General features: G+C 48.1%; 1 protein-coding gene across 4 annotated transcripts in view; it reads left to right on the top strand.

Annotated features, from left to right (window-relative positions):
• DAG1 (dystroglycan 1) overlaps positions 1–13,279 on the top strand; it is a 49,734-nt gene that overhangs the window by 15,604 nt on the left and 20,851 nt on the right. The window contains exons 1-2 of one of the 4 annotated variants that reach the window (XM_071813054.1): positions 1,235–1,329; positions 1,762–1,863. The exons of the other annotated variants lie outside the window; for them this stretch is intronic. The gene's annotated coding sequence lies outside the window, so the exon portion shown is untranslated. Of the gene's footprint in view, positions 1–1,234; positions 1,330–1,761; positions 1,864–13,279 lie in introns of those variants that run through there. 4 annotated transcript variants of the gene reach the window in all.

Below are 13,279 nucleotides of genomic sequence, written 5' to 3'. Positions count from 1 at the left end.
TTAGAAAATATACTCAGGGACTGGACTGTAACTGTAATAATGCTTTAAAGTATCCCTGAAAGAGTTGTATGGCTGGTCAGTGTATGTTTTCCATACTCAGTTTTTGACTCTGCCAAATGTTTGTCGGTCTTTGGGGCAGTTTTTCCCTGGAGGGCTAGGAGGGATGGTGTGTGTTTTATGTCCCATTTTTGCTGCACTGGTCAGCCTGGCTTTTCCCATCCTCCTGGTATCCTCAAAGCTGTCAGGTGCATTTTTATCAGCCGAACATCCCTAACAGGCATCTCTTACCTCTTAAATAATCCTCTCGGGGAAGAAGAAACCAGAGGGTTGGGTGAGAGTGTCTGTAACCACCCTATCACTTGCAGCTTCCAGCCCTGGAAGGAGTTGAAATCAATGTGTTTGCTGCTCCTGCAGAACAAACAGCCTTGCGAGGACTTTGACAAGCAGAGCTGTTGCTGCCTTTCCGAGGCCATTGTATAGTTTGCTTTCTGGGACAAAGGCTACTTAGACATCTGGATTGCCTTGGGGATTTTAGGGGGCACATAAATTATTAGTTTGCTGTGAATGGAGAATGACTTTGATTGCTTTGTGACCGTGCTCTCACCAGCTCTCTGCTGCACGGGCTGAACGCACCTCCTGCATTGGAAGGAGAAACTGCAAGTGCGGAGGCTGTTTGCTGTGTCCTGGGAACAGCGGGCTGAGCAGACCTTTCCCGACCTTCTGGTGCGTTGAGAAAACATGCTCATTTTATGGGCAGTTAATTTATAGAAAGTTCCTGTTTAAATTTCCTCCCAGAGCCGTAAAACCGGAGGACAGCTGCACCCACCAGCCAGCTAATCAAATGCTGCTCACACCTGGCTTACCCCCCCCCTTCCACTCACTGCTGTTAACTTTTAGCTGCTAGGTAAGAAGAGCAAGTGGGGCAGCTTTGGGAAGTACCCCAAAAAACTGGTCGGAAAGCTGTTCTGTGCGTGGGGGTGACGATGCTTGGAGTGTCCTGCCCACAGCTTTCTGGGATGGGATTTTCCCCAAGATAAGTCAGATTTTGTATTGCATTTGCCCTGGTTTATAAAGTCTGAAAATAAAACAGAATTTGCATTTTGCCCTTCTTCCAGGCGTGGGGAAAGCTGTGTTTATCTCCTGCTGCCTTCTCCCTCCCTCCCCAAGGACTGCAAATCAGCAAAAACTCACTGACTTGTTTGCAGTTGTGTTTGTGCCTCTTTCAGTGAAGAAAATCACTTTCAGAAGGGTGCTGGGGCACCTGAACTCCAGGAACCCTGCTTTGCCTTGTCTCCCTGCGGCAACCAGGCTGATAGGATTTCAGCATGGGTATGTGCTCTAATAAATTCGATCCTAATAGCTAATTTTGATCTAGTTTGACAGAAAGGTCAGGATCTTAAAGACACTGAGCTTTTACCAGAGCTCCTCAGAGCCGCTTTTCTCTCTTTTGGCAACACGCGCCTCATGTTCCACCCCTCTGCTTTGTGGGTTCGCTGCACTTGTGTGGGTCTATTTTCCTTCACCCTCTTGCTGTGTTAAAACTGACTTGAAGAGAAGGAGAAACTTCCAGTTCATGTCCAGGGCTGAAAAGCAGAACTAAACTGCTCCTGCACTCCCAGAAATATCTGTTGCGGCTCTGAACAGCTGTCCTGGCCGGTCCCGGCTGTCCTCGCTTGTCAGCCCTCTGCCGTGGGGACACAGCAAAGCGTCGTCCTTCGGAAAGGCTGCTGTGTTTTCACCCTTATCTCCCTTGTGTTCTAGGGGGTGGCTGAACGGTGCAGCAAATGACGTTGGCGTGAGCGGCTGGAGGGTAGAGAGGCTTTTCTGGAGCCCCCTGCTTTATGTACCGGGAATTTAATAGAGGTATGATGGCAGGAGTGAGCAAAGGGGAGCACTTAACCCCCGATAAAGTGTCTGAACCTGTTGAGGGCTCCTAGAATAAACCCCTTCAGCCAGTTCCCCCATCTGATGCAAGAAAACCATTTTTGGCATGCTTGGGGCCTGAAATCACTTTGATTTGTTTAAGCTGGGGCCTGTTTCCCTTCCCTTCCCTTAAATCTCCTCTGCAGCAGTTGATAAGCAGCCGGTCCCTTCTTGGGGAGAAAATGCAGCAGAAAGAAATGCCAGGAATGTGAACAGCAGGTGGGGACTGGCAGATGTACTTATCAATCATGGCAGGCTGACGGAGTGGTGTATTCCTCCAAAGAGCTACTGTTTGCCTCCGGCTTGGTTTGCAGTGTCCTCTCCAACCCCCTCCAGATAAGAGCAGGGTAGTTGTTCCATTTTTTTTCAGGGGCAATGCTTGCTCTGTGCAGGACTCCCTGTGCTCCAGGAGGCCAGAAGAATGGGGCAGTAGAGACAGATCCTTTAGATCGCAGCACCATACCTATAAATAATGTATTTGGGATGGGCTTTGGGAAGTCCTGCTTCCATGTTGCCCAAGGAAAAGACAGACTCGATTCATTAATTGAATTTGCTGCACTGTTGCTTTTCAAAACATGACTTCATATCTCAGAGGAGTCTGGAGTTATTTCTGTGGACAAAACCCTATTCTCAAACTTGTTTTTTTCTGTGGCTGCTCCTCATTTTTTGAGCACCTTGCACTTCATATGGAGATGCCTTTTTGTAGCAGGACAACCTGATTTACATGAAATAACAGGCTGAATGGTGAGAAACCTTTATCTGTTGATCTCTAAGCAGCTTTCCTGTGTGTTGGCAGTGTGTGTTACAAGCAGAGCAAACCTGCTGTCCCAAATGGTATTTAGGTGTTTTTCCCAGCCTCTAAGCTTTCATTCTGGCTGATGTGCTTGTGTCAGAATATGTGTCACCCCAGTACTTCAGATCCATTCCAGTTCTGTGTGCCGGTCCTTGCAAAACCCAGAATAAGCCATAGGCTTATAAGTGATGCAATTAGCCCTGTTTTGCAAGGCTACTTCAGCTGGCCTGGCTTATGCTGTTGTCTGTAGTGCTTCAGGGCACCCATCTCCAGTAATTTGCCTTCGTAGGGACACTGCTGATGTAGGTAGTTGATATCTTTAAAAAAAAAAATGAAGGCACATCTGCCCTGAGTCCTCTTATCAGGTTTTCTTCAGATTGTTGCTTGTTTTTTGTGAGGGAGCCCTGTAAGAAAGACATAGCTTTCCCAAGGAAGAGGAGTAGTGGGAAGAAGGGAGCAGTCAGTACTACAGCATGGAATAAAGACCTTGGAAACACAACTTTTTGCAGCTGTAAAATGTGATTTTCAAACTGTGCTCAGACAGCACCACCTCACCTAGACAGGGCTTGTATTTGGGAGATGCTTCCTGCAGCTTTTAAAGTAGTTCAGATTCTGGAGCAAAGGCAGTGATATAAGTAGTGGCGGTAGTCAGGGTGTCATTTGCATTGCTACCGGGCTGCGTTCTGGGGAGCACCTTGACCAAGGATAGAGCATCAGCCGGAGGCAGCACCTGCCTGTGCCCAGCTCTGCAGCCCTGGGTCAGCACAGGGGGGTGTTCCCGTGGGCTGGATGGTGTTCTCGTGGAACTGCCTTCCAGGGGAATCACGGAGCGTCAGCCGAAACCGGGGAGCACACATGTCCAGGTGCTCAGCATGTTCCCCAGAAGTTGCCTCCCAGTTGCAGTGATTTGGCTGCAGCTCCCTCTTGCAAGACTTCCCCAAATTAATTCCCATTTGGAGTGGATTCAGTCTAAACCTCTGGGCATTGGGCTGCCTGCTTTAGCTGCTGGGGCGGTTTTTGCTCCAGGCCTGCGTGGAGGAACCATGAGTATTTCAGTGTCACTGGTCACACCATCTCTGCAGAGACATGGCCTGACCTGGAGATGCGTTTAACTCTTGAACTTAATGCTCACGCTGGAATTTCCCATGCTGCATCCCTCCATCAGGCTTTGCTTCAGCTTTTCAGCAAAAGCAGTTCAGGTATTTCCAAGAGTTAAAGGATAAAAAAAAAAGCTTTAGGTTGTCAGTATTTACAAAACCAAACAGAACCTAACTGCTTGCATTGAGAGGTGCTTGTTCTGGCACAATGTCTGGGAGGTTGGCAGCCGCCAGGTCTGATCACAAAGGATGTGCCATCTCCTCTCCCAGCAAAAATGCCCCATATCTCATGGATCTTATCAAGTTACAGGCGCCTGGAAGACTCCCAGTTCACCTGTGCTTTGTGGACTTGATCTGCCAAGTTAAGGTTTTCAAAGATCCTGTCCAGGGCCTCCTCCAGCCCTGAATGGCTGCAGGGTGGGAGGGAGGTGCTGCCCCCAGCCACCCCCAGAACAGGGACCCAGATTCCTCTCCAGGGCTCTGCCTGCTCTCAGCCAGGGGTGGGTGACTGGCCTGCCTGTCTCAGCGGGAGACAGAACAAAAGCTGCAATAGGAGCGAACTGTGATGCTCACTGTGACCAGCTCGTGGACAACCTTGATTCTCAGGTATTCTGACTTTTAACTCGTTATTTGCAAACTTGCTGGTTTAGGTATTTTTTTTGTGTTACCTAGAGCTACATCATATGTTGTTAGGAGAGAAGGGTTTAGGCTCAGCCTACAGCAATGAGCAAAGTTCCTGACTGGCATAAGGTCTTGAGGAACAGATGAACGGTGGTCAGTCTCTGCGGTGGAAAGCACTGCTCTTATCTTTGAAAGCTTTTGTCTTTGGTTTGTTTGGTTTTTTTTGTGGAAGATGCTTCAGTTCTGTAAGCTAGTTTGGTTTGCTCTGGACTTTGCTGCAATAGGACAGTGGAGGCCTTTGGACTACAACACTGAACTTACGATTATGTTTGAGAAGTCCCAAAGCTGAATCATTCTTGATCATTATAGCATGCTTCTTGCTGCAGCTGCTGGCCAGCTGTTGTGGCTGTTGTCATACATGGCTCTGGGAAGCGCTGGGTACAAAACTGCCTGAGGAGTCCAGTCCATCCAGCAGAAAGGCTGAAGATGCAGAAATGCTGCTCAGGAGACCTTGGCTGAGTTGGAAGAAAATGCTTTCTTTGGGGAGGCTGGCGAATGAGTCCTAGCTATCTGCTGCTTTAAAAACCGCTAACTGCTTTGTGTGAGACACCTCGGAGGTGCAGGGGAGGGCACCCTCTCCTGGGCTGTGGTACAGAGAGAGCGTTGTGGTCCCTGATCAGAGACCTAAGTGAGTGCTTGGTGACTGTAACTAGTAACCTAGGTTATTTTTGGCGTAGTGTCTCTGCTTTATAAGGGAGGGACTGAGCTGGTAAAACCACATTTTCCCCCTACAGCCCTTTATGAAGCCTAAAAGAGGCCCAAATACCAATCCAGAGCTACACTGAAGAGCTGGGCTGTTGTGGAGCTGGAAATTAACCCTGGCTGCAGCCTAACAGGGTTTTTTATTTTTAAACTGTAAGCCGAGACCCTTCAGGTGAGGATACAGCGATTGTGGCCAGGCTCTGTGACTGGTTCTGCTGAATGGCTTGTAAGTCACCTGTCCACATCTGGACCACTCTGCATCCTCCAGATGTGGCACAGTGTGCAACTGGGTCCTGCGGGATCAACCTGATCTCAGTTGGGACCTTGCAGGTTGTCCCAAACCTGCAGTCTCCTAATAATGATAAACCAAGGAAATACTATATAACCACCAAAGTAAAACATAAGCCAAGTGAAACTTTGGTGCAGGTAACTTGGTACCTAATTGCTGGGACTGGAGTCGCTCTCCCACTCTGGAGGCTGAATGAGACATCAGCAGTTTGTTTCCTTGCATCTGCAGCAGCACTGTGAAGCGAAGGAAAGTGAACACATCTTCAGAGTTTCACAGCCTCACTGCAACTCCAAGGCTTCGTTTTTCCTTTGGCACTTGAGCCCTTTTTCTTGCATTGAAACGTTTATGTTCTCATGTGCTGTTTAATAGCAAGGAGCTGTCAGGTTTTCGGGGGAGTGTTTCAGATCTACTTATATCTAAGAACAGCCATAGGAATGTGTGTGAGCAGCCAGGAAAGTCCAGTGGGTGCTAGTAACAGGATGCCCTCCTAAACTAATTAGCAGGATTTGGACATTGCATTAGTAATGAAGATCAGAGCAGAAATCAAAGCAAGAGTAACTTGGGGGCGGGTATTCAGAAGAACAGGCTGGGAGTGATTAAGGACAAATGTATTCCTGTGCTGTTAAAGCTCTCAGGAACACTCAGGACTGCTGTGGGTGGTGGTTGGGCTGGAAAGCGGGGTTCTCCTCATTTCTCTGTGGGGTCAGCACAGCCTGTGTCCAGGGCTGGGCTGTGTTCTGCATGCCCCACAGCAGAGAAAGGGACTCTATGGGAGAAGAGCTCAAAGTAATTAAAATAAGGGCTGTTGCAAAGGGTTACAAAGTCTGAGAACTCCTAACTTGGCTAAGAAATGCAGGCATGAAGGGGAGACTGGGTTTTAGGTGTCCAAAGCACATGTGGTGAGCAAGAAGAGATGGTGCTTGGGTCAGAGAGGCTCAAACTGGTACTAAACCCAACTGAGTGCTGGTTTAATTTTCCTTGTTGACTCAGAATGGCATCCAGTTCTGTTTTCCTGGGGCATAAACTGGAGCTATGATGACTTTACCCCATTCTTGGGATTCTTGCAGAGGGAGCTTTGCACCAGGAAGTTGGTACAGGATTGTCCCATATTATTCCATTTTTTTTTCTCTTTACAACCTAAAATAACGTTTTAATGTTCCCACTTGAGTTAGAAGGACACGGCTGTTGCTGTCTTCTGTGTCAAGCTGCGAGTCCTTGCTGCTGTCACATCGGGAGCAGTGGGACACGGTGTCAGTGTGCTGGGAACACAGGGAGCATCGTTCGTCTTCCATGTAGAGACTGCAATGGCAAGTCAAAAGAAAGAGATGCGGCCTGTGCTCACACTATTTGTAATACACTGTAATTTGGGTTTTTTTTCCCCCTTAAAAACATGCAGGTCTTGTTTCTGAGCTCTCTGACCTGTACAAGATAAATTGCTGGTGAGGAAGGGAGAAATTACTGGATTTTTCTGATGTGGCAAAACCTCGGGACCATTTTTTGAGGACTGATACCAGATGCCATGCCAGCTAGTTAACTGTTGTAAATGTGTTACACTATGTGGGCTCTGTGGCTGCTCACAGGAGAAAAACACCAGTTTTCCTTGTCTTGTCCTTGCTGTCTCTCTGCCTCCCCCTTTTCCTGTGAGCACTTTGCCTTTACCCAGTTTATCCTTGGATCCCAGTTCTAAATAACTTGTCTGTCTGAGCAGGGCAGTTTGATCCTATTTTCAAGTCCTTTGGACTTTCTTGTTTGTGGAATTTGGGTGCTGGGAATGCAGGATGTTTGTGTTGCAATTGCTGCAGGGGGATTGTTTGGAGCAATGCTGGAAACTTCTTTGTCGTGGCAGGTGCTGCGCTGCTTGCAGAGAGGGACACGTTACCCCGCCATGTATTTAATCAGTCATGCTGGTTTTGTGCATGTCGGGCTTGTTTCTCTCGCCCTTTTTGGCCAGATCCTGAATACACTGTCTCTGGTGTAAGAAAAGTTAGTGTTTAAAAAAAAAAGGCCTGAAAGCCACTGATGCTCCTTACAGCGAAGCAGTCTGGTCTCACCTCGAAATAATTCAACTTGTCTCTTACTTCTCAATACCAGAGCAGGGTGGGGAGGAAAGCTGGAGCCATCTCTGCGTTGGTGTGATGAGCAGCTCCAGCCGGATTCCCCGCTCCTGGCTGAAGCCATTAAGGCCATGGCCAAAGCCAGCTGAAGGTTATTTTTTAATTATGCAGTGCAGGTAAACAACGTAATTCAGCTGAAAGGTAATGCAGGGAAATTAATGCTGCAGGAATGCGATGCAGACTCTGTCTTGTCTTTTAAGGTGCTCATCTTTGCTTTTTTGTTTAAATCAATGCTCTTGCACCGGAGCAGTGGGGAAGCAGATGGACCTGTGGAGCCACACTTTGTCGCGCTGCCTCGGTGAGCTGGTGCTTTCGGACTTGCTATGTGAATGAAAGGCTGGCCAGCTCAGGCCAGAGGTTCTTGTGAAGAGCAGATGGTTCTACTGAAGCCATCCAGCTCTTTGCTGCCTGGTTTTTAGCAAGAGGAGGAGGCACCCATAAAAATGTGCACCTGCAGGAAGAGGTTATCAGCTTGATGGTTTTTGGTGACTCCTGGATTTCTGCAGGTTTAAGGGAACATGCTGCTGATATTGAGGCAGTTAATTCCTCCTCCAGAAGCTTTCTCTGCCTATGTGGCATGGGAGCAATGCTGCTTCATTTTGCTGTTTTCCCGTTTTATGCTTGATGGCTAAAGTCAGAACATTTATATCTCATTCTGCCAAAAAGCGTTTAGAATAGTTTTCCTGAGAAATGTGGCAAGTTGCAGGTCGGTGGCTGATGTCCTGGCTGCTCTGCACTAATCACTGGGTGGTAAACATATTTAAATGAAGAACTATGGCAGTCCTGCTAGCTGAGTAATACATCAAGGCTGAGCAACTCCATAAAGTTGGATCTTAATGCCTTGGCTTGAAGTTGTAGGGTGGGGCGGTGAAGCTGAGGGATCGGCGGGATGTTTCTAAACAGAATGTGCCTGCCCTTAGTTACGCTGCCACAAGGAACATAAATGATGCTGCATATGTAACCGAAATGCCGAAAGTGGCTTTTTGTTGGTGTTACTTGCCTCGTTCTGTGTGTCCGCTTAATGTCAGCTGGTTGTGCTTTATGTCCCTTCGGTGGCAGCCGCAGATCTTGTGCCCAGCAGGTGGGAGAGAGATCCTAAGCCTTTCCTTCCAGCCCTGGTGCTGTGACATCAGCCCATAGGGAATTATGCTGCTTAAACACTTTCAGTGACCTTCTTGAAATATTTCATTATCTGAGGAATTTTGTGGAATACCCAGAAGGTGATTAGAACTCCTTGGAATGTGGCCTCCTCTACATAAAGCAGTCCAGCCAAATAGCATTTTGAGGTGACTCTTGAAAATGAAACCTCGTTGAGATTTTTTTTTTTAATTTTATTTTATTTTCAGATTTGGGGTTGGTTCCTGCAACCCTGGGGCTGGAGGAACACCTGTCCACACTACCTGTTTCAGCACCATTAGCAAACTCCTGCTTGCTCGTGTGTCCTAGGGAGCCCCAAATGCTGTTCTTGGTGCATCAGGCTGTTCTGGTGATGAAAAAGACTCTGCTCTGCCATTGCGTGGCCAAAATGTAGATGAGAGTCCTGCTGCAAGCCCTCTGGCCAGGCCCAGGTGTGTTGCCAGAGCTGGAGCCTCCCGTTCCTTCAGAACAGCGTTCGGAAGTGCGATTGGATTTCTTAAAGGGCTTTGCAGGGCTACCCTGCCCATCAGGCTGTCCTTCACCTCTCTAATAGCTTCTGCTTGCTAATTTGACAAAAAGAGCTTTATACCTCTTTTTTATTAAAAAGGTAGCAAAGTAGGTGGGAGAGTTTTGGCTAACAGGTCACACCAAAGCTCACCTCTCTTGTGTGTGACTCACAGAATGCGTGATGTGCTCCGAAAGCCAAACTGGCAGAAACTTCAGCAAGATTTCCTGCCTTGCCAGGCAGGGGAGTTTATGCCTTCATGTCTTTCTCCTTTTGTGTGGACTATTTAGTGCTTGGTAAGACAAAATGTCCAGTGGAAGCTTCCTCTCCAATTAGGATATTCGTAGTTTCTCATCCGTGTGGGTTCTCTGAAGCCTCATAGGGGGTTTTGTTCAGCCTTTAATTCAATTAAGAAATCAAGCAAGAGATGCAAATCTTTTTAGCCTCATTGGTTTCAGCTCCAGAGAACATCTCCTACTTATTACAGCAGGGCAGCTTAGGGAGCAAGTGTTTTTCTGGGCTTCAACTGAGATTTCAGGTGGTACTGGAGGCTTGTGGATGATTTTGTCTGTTTGGAGCACGGTGTGGAACAAAGACTGCGGCCACCTGTTGGTGTCTCGGTTTTAACCCATTTCTGGAGCAGAACCTTCGACAGAAACGTGCTTTCCAGCTGGGGTGACTTCTCTCAAAGGCTGTTAGCTGGTGTGAATGAGACTTGAAACAGCTGGTGGACGGTGAGTACTGGCAGGGGACAGGGCACATGGTGGTGACTGTCACGCCAGCTGCTCTTGCACGTATCCTTTGGTGCTCGCTGGGGAGCGACCTGCCTGCTGAGGAGTGTGAGGTGGGCTCCGATACCACACAGTCCTTACATTTAAAAAGTGATGTCTCGTCTCTTGCTTCCTGCTGGTTTGTGCTGCTGCTCAGGTGCCTCAGCTGTATGTTCTGGCTAGAGCTGCTGAGGGTCCTCTAGCTACCCCATTAGCCTGCCTTTGTTAGACAAAGTTTATTTTGCTTTCTGAGAAATTGTCATTTGTGCCATTCACAGATGGGGATGGCTGAGATGTGGTCTGGGCTTGGTGTGCTTGGGGAAGATGGAGGCGGTCTGCGCTGATCTTGATATACTGGAGGACTTGTATTTTGGTACAGAAATCCATGTTAGTTTTAAAACTATATAGAACAGCTTTGTCCCTGCAAATTCGCGTGTAAACCAGTTGGACCCCTGTGTAAATTGTTTCTAGAGAGCTCAGAATCAGACTGCGGCAAACACAAGCCGCTATGGCATGGTGAGCCCACAGAGCTACAGGGAATTTATCTTGAGTCCTAAATATTTCAACGTTTCTAGCATCTAGCGCCCTTCAAATCCGAGTGCGGTGTCGTGGGGATTGCGCTGCCTTGTGTACACTAACCAGCGAGGTAACTGTCTTGTGGTCAGAATTATAAGTGCTTCGGTGTCTCAGAGTGGTGCTTTGGTCTCACCTCGATCGACTGCTTCTGTGCCACCAGCCCAGGTGTCTCCTGTCCCAGGCTGTCCCACAGGGCAGCTTCTGCTGAAACGCTTCTGTAATGCCACTGCCTTCACTTTGGAATTAACTTCAAGCAAATTCAGCAAGATATGATGCTTTTTTGACAAAAGAGAAATCTAGAGTCAAAAATACCTATTTTTCTTGGTGCCTTGAGTTCTGTTTTTTACTAAATCTTGGAAACGGATGAAGCATTTGTATGCATGTATACATACATGCCTGTCATGTTTGTCTTCAAAATATGCATTTTTACAGCATTTGTATGGAAGGAGCTCTTAGCCCCATCCTTTTTTAGTTGATTTTTTGTTTGCTTTAACCTTTTGTAGTTTAATTTCATGTGGATTTTAGTACTACCTTTAGTTTACACTGTCTTAATCACAGGATTAAATGTCAGGATTTTTACACTCTGTTGCTCTGTTTCCAGGCACAACCAGGAGTTACAAGTAGAGTTTTGAAGGGCTTGTCCTGGCTGGCTGCACGCTGGAAACCCAAGCGGAGCCAAAGCCAGGTTAAGCTGTGTGCCCTTAGGCAGACGGACCCTTGCTCTGCCCTGCTACAGATGTATATTTAGCCTGTGTGCCCTTTCCAATAACAGCCGGGAGAAGATGCCTGGAGAGGAATGCGAGTCATCGCTTCCCCGAATGCCGTCCCGGGATCCTGCTCTCTGTCACGAAGTGCTGCTTGAGCCAGAATCGCTGCCTTTGTAACTCTGCCCTCTACAAAACTGTCCCATCCCACCTTTTTTTTGTTTGTTTGTTTTAACCCACATGAAGTTTTAACATTCATGTTCACAACCCTACTGGGTCCTGGAGGGGGGATGTCCTCATTTTCTTTTGAGCCTGGTTCAGGTGAGTTTGGAGTCCTTTTATTAGTGGAGAGCCTGGACCCTTGTTCCCCATCACCCTCATACCCCGGTACATTCCGCTTTGCTCCAGGACAGATCTGTTTTGTACCCTTGATTCCCATTGCCCCTCTCTGTCCGCCCTCCCTCGAAATGAGGCAGTGTTTAACCTGTGGCGTGGCACTGGTGGTTATTTGGGTCCCCTGCTTGTTGGTGGATGTTTATATCCTAATTTGCCTGTTTGCTGCCAGCAGCCTGGAAAATGGCAGTTCTACCTGACTGCGATGTTTGTAATTAGAAGGGAAAAAGTGATCTCTGAGGCCTTCGAAATACTTGGGAAGATAATATCTGAGTTTCCTTTCAACTGAATGCACTTGAAGATACGATCTGAGTTGGCTGTCTGGGAATAACAAGGTGGGAGGAAGGGATTGATTGTGGTTGCTGAAACTTTCATCAAAGAGTCAGAAGTCTTGCCCAGCCAAAATCTGTGGCGGGTTGGTCGGCACGGCTGGAGCACAAGACCCATGGGCTGCGAGGAGACAGGCCAGCAGCAGTGACAAGCAAAGGGACATCCACAGTGTTCTAGCAAGTGTGTCAGGTTGGTGTGCGAGTGCATAGTCATGAGGTGCTTGTGGGTACCGCAGTCACCCCCTCCTGCCTCCTGAAAAGGTCTTATTGCTGCACCTTGCAGGGGAAATGTGCTCGGCTCTGTGTCTGGGTGGCAGGAGGGCTCTGGTGTCCCCCATGCCTCTGCTGCTCCTCACTGGCCCGTGCTCGCACCTCTGTGGGGTGCCCCAGGTCTGGGGGGGCTGCCAGGGCTGCTCCCTCCCTGCCACAGCTCTGGCTGGAGGGAGAGAGACTGCAGCACGTCCTTGTCCAGGGCAAGAAGTCTTCCCGGAAGCAAAGTCCCCAGCTGGGAAGGGCAGTAGGGTGGACAGGCAGAGGCATCTTTTTGCATCATTTTGCATCATTTTATCTCGGAGCCGTAAGTGCCGGAGATCACACATCCTAAAGAACGCAAACCCTGTACGCTCTCTGGACTGGTCCAGCTCCCCATTGCTGCTCACTCAGCACTTCACTGTCTGTCATTCGGTGTCTCTGGCCTCAGGCTGGGGGAGAACTGTGAGCAGGTTTTGGTGGCCAAGAAGAAACATGATGTGCAAATGAGAGAGGGCTGTGGGAAGGCTTCATCCCTTCCTGGTGTCACGAAAATGTAATTTTCAAAGAAAAGCAAGAGGAAGCTTTCTACTATCTTCCATTAAGCTACTGGAAAGTTAAATATCTTGATGCTTACTCTAGCAGAATAAAAACCGCTGCGAGGTGTCGATAGCTGTGACCACTTCCCGTATGAGCTTCACCAGGCTGCTTGTGGTGTCTGTGACTTGAGGCAGCACGTCAGTGACAGTTTGCAGCCGAGTTCCCTCCCGGCAGGAGGGTGCTGCTTGTTTCCCTGCCTGGCACACACTTTTAGCACTGCTGTTTTGGGTTTGTTTGGTTTATTTTTTTTTTCCCCTAGATTATTTTTCAGCATCAGAGTTTCCTGTTACTGACACTAGATGTGCTGGAGATGAGCAATGCAGAAATACAGGAAGGGACAAGACTGAAAAAAACATCCTTTTTTGTGCATTGTCCTTTGAGTTGGTGTCAGTTCTGTTGGTTGTTTAACTTGGTGAC

Source organism: Patagioenas fasciata, chromosome 10 (assembly GCF_037038585.1).
Source record: "Patagioenas fasciata isolate bPatFas1 chromosome 10, bPatFas1.hap1, whole genome shotgun sequence".
NCBI classification, from domain to species: domain Eukaryota; kingdom Metazoa; phylum Chordata; class Aves; order Columbiformes; family Columbidae; genus Patagioenas; species Patagioenas fasciata.
Note: the sequence above shows the minus strand (reverse complement) of the source record. Positions and strands in the feature narration are given on the sequence as shown.